Below are 2,891 nucleotides of genomic sequence, written 5' to 3'. Positions count from 1 at the left end.
TAACATGCAATCAATAGATTAACCCTAAACCTGTTTATCTATGTTGGTTGAATTTAATGCACAAGCAAGACTATTATTGGCGATCACTTGAATTATAATCATATTAGCCTAAACAAGATTATTAATTATCTTATTAAGCGTGATTACAAGTACAAATTCCCTTTAAACATGCATAAAAGGTGTGATCAAGAAATAACAATAAATAAATATCAAGCAACATAATAATCATCATAATTATAATCATAATCATAATAACAATCATCAGAATCATAATTATCATAATCATGTTAAAGCATAATATTAATAGCAAGATCCTAGGCATGATACTAACAAGATTAATAACAAACCCTAGCATGTCACTAAACAATAAAAATCAAAGCTTTAGCCCTAACATGATACTAACATGATATTAGGGAAGATAATAAAAGGCATCGCAGGAATCATAATAAGCATATTTGATATTATAACCTTTTCCCTAAACATGATATTAGGAATCAAAATAGGAACCTAAACATGACTTCTATATCATAATATCAATAAAACAATTAAAGCACTTACTTGGATGCCTCGTATCTCTTTCTCATAACAAAACACACACGTTAGTAACTTCAAGGAAAAGTATAAAATCAAACAATCAAATCAAATAATTGAAATAGAGATTTGGGACCAAACCCTCAGAAATTATAACCTTTCACGTCTAGGGCGAAGGCAACTTTGAACTTGGATAGGTGTCTCTAGTGCTAATGTATGAGGAATTGTGTTTGTGAAAAGGGTTGGTTTAGAAAGAGAGAGAGAAACAAGAAATTCTTGATGAGAGTTGATTGTAGATGATTGTTGATTGTTGAATGAATAAAAACGGAGGTTCAGGACCCTATTTATAAGAAAACAGTCCGGAAATAGGTAGAATTTGATAAGGAATAAACTCCACGCTGTCGCCGCAAAACCAACCTTGTCTCTTGGCAGCAGGGTCTGTCGCGTGGCAACAAGGCTTGTCGCGTAGCGACAGGCCTGTCGTTTGGCGACAGCGTGGATTCCTACGCGCTTTCAAACACGGAGTCCGCTTATCAATTAAAATTGACTTGTAAAGTCCATATGAAAACTGAAATCGTATTTTCATAAAATAATATTTTATTCCAAGTAAAACTCATCAAAATATAATTATTAATTCTAATTTTATTAGAATTTAAGAGAACCTTCTAGAAAATTCTAGAAGACTATAATTAATTCCAATAACTTTAGGAATAATAATTAGCATTGGGCCCTCCCCTAGATCATCGGGCCGCATGTAAAGATCAAACCGAGCCCAGTTTAGTATTTTGGCCATAACTTCCTCATTATTCATCAGAATTGGGCTTATAATATATCGTTGGAAATATTTTGCAAGCCCCATCCAACTACACTATTATTGGACCCTTGTCGTGAACCAAACTAAACTGGATTGGCTATTTTCATAAAATAGAGTTGTTTTTCGAATACAGAAAGAAAGAATTTTAATAAAAACTAACCGCAATACTTGACCTTTCACACTTTCACCTCGTTCGACAATCATTTGACGCAAAAGGTATTCATCACTGGGTTTGGTTTTGGGGAGACACATTTGGGTGTCTACAGAAGCCCCCACTTTGACTGAGTTTGGAGAAACACATGTTTCGAAAACGAAAGTCAAAGTATCGATAGGGACGGAGAATGATTCAGAACGTTCTGTGATCCCAAACCATTCTTGTAACGCCGATACCTGCAAACTAGCGTTAGTTACACAGATAAAAGAGTTAAGAAACGCGTATCTTGCACCATCGAGCACACGTCTCTGAAGGTAACCGATTTGCTGTGTTTTGTTGAAGACCGCTCTACTTGTAGCTGCCTCCTATTTCATCGAAGATGACTCTGCTTGTAGTCATTCTTCGCCGCTTGTGACCATCTTCCACATCCTAGGGAACAAGATCGAAGAAAACTCTGCTTGTAGTCATCTTCAATTGTTTGTGACCATCTTCCACATCCTAGGGAACACGATCAAAGATAACTCTACTTGTAGCCATCTTCAGTTGTTTGTGACCATCTTCCACATCCTAGGGAACACGATCGAATATAACTCTGCTTGTATCCATCTTCAGTTGTTTGTGAAAACCCTACACAAGCTAGGGAACGCTGCCGAAGATATCTTCGCCTGAAGTCATCCTCATTTGTTCCGACAATACTCCGAAGAATATCACCGAAGACCAATGCCTGTTGATCCTTTAAAGTTCGCTTGAACTTTGCTTCTGCTATGCCAGTACGTCGGCGCTTTTGTTGCTCGTGAACCATTACGTTGGTGCCTTTACCATTTATGAACCATTATGTCGGTGCCTTTGCTTTTTATGAACCATTATGTCGGTGCCTTTGCTGTTTATAAACCATTATGTCGGTGCCTTTGTAATGAGCCTATGTTCAGGCGCTTTAAGCTAAGTGAGACGATCTTTTATCAGGTCGATCACTTGATTTAATCGTAATCGAGCCGATCATTAAATCATGTCAACTTGCTTAGAGGGGCTAACTGGCTTACCAAGGAACCCAAAAAGCTGCACGAGGTTCACATAACCATATTATGGAGCCCTTTACTCAAGCGCTGCTCCAGTGCTAGCCGAAACTGCTTGTCGCCAGGCGACAGGCTTTGTCGCCAGGCGACAGGCTTTGTCGCCGCGCGACAAATTTTTCGTTTGGCGACAGGGTCGGGTTTTTTAAATACCTTTCCTTTCTTCTTCATTTTCCGCTGCTGTTGTTCTGTTTTTCGCATTCGCTTAAAACTTCAATCTTCTTGTTCTCGCTCAATTCTCAACCAAATTTGCTCAAACTTGTTGCAAATCAAAGCTTATTTCATCTATTTTCCCGATCCATGTAAGTTTTATTCAAACTCA

Source organism: Chenopodium album, chromosome 16 (genome assembly GCF_948465745.1).
Source record: "Chenopodium album chromosome 16, dcCheAlbu1.1, whole genome shotgun sequence".
Lineage (NCBI taxonomy): Eukaryota > Viridiplantae > Streptophyta > Magnoliopsida > Caryophyllales > Amaranthaceae > Chenopodium > Chenopodium album.
Note: the sequence above shows the minus strand (reverse complement) of the source record.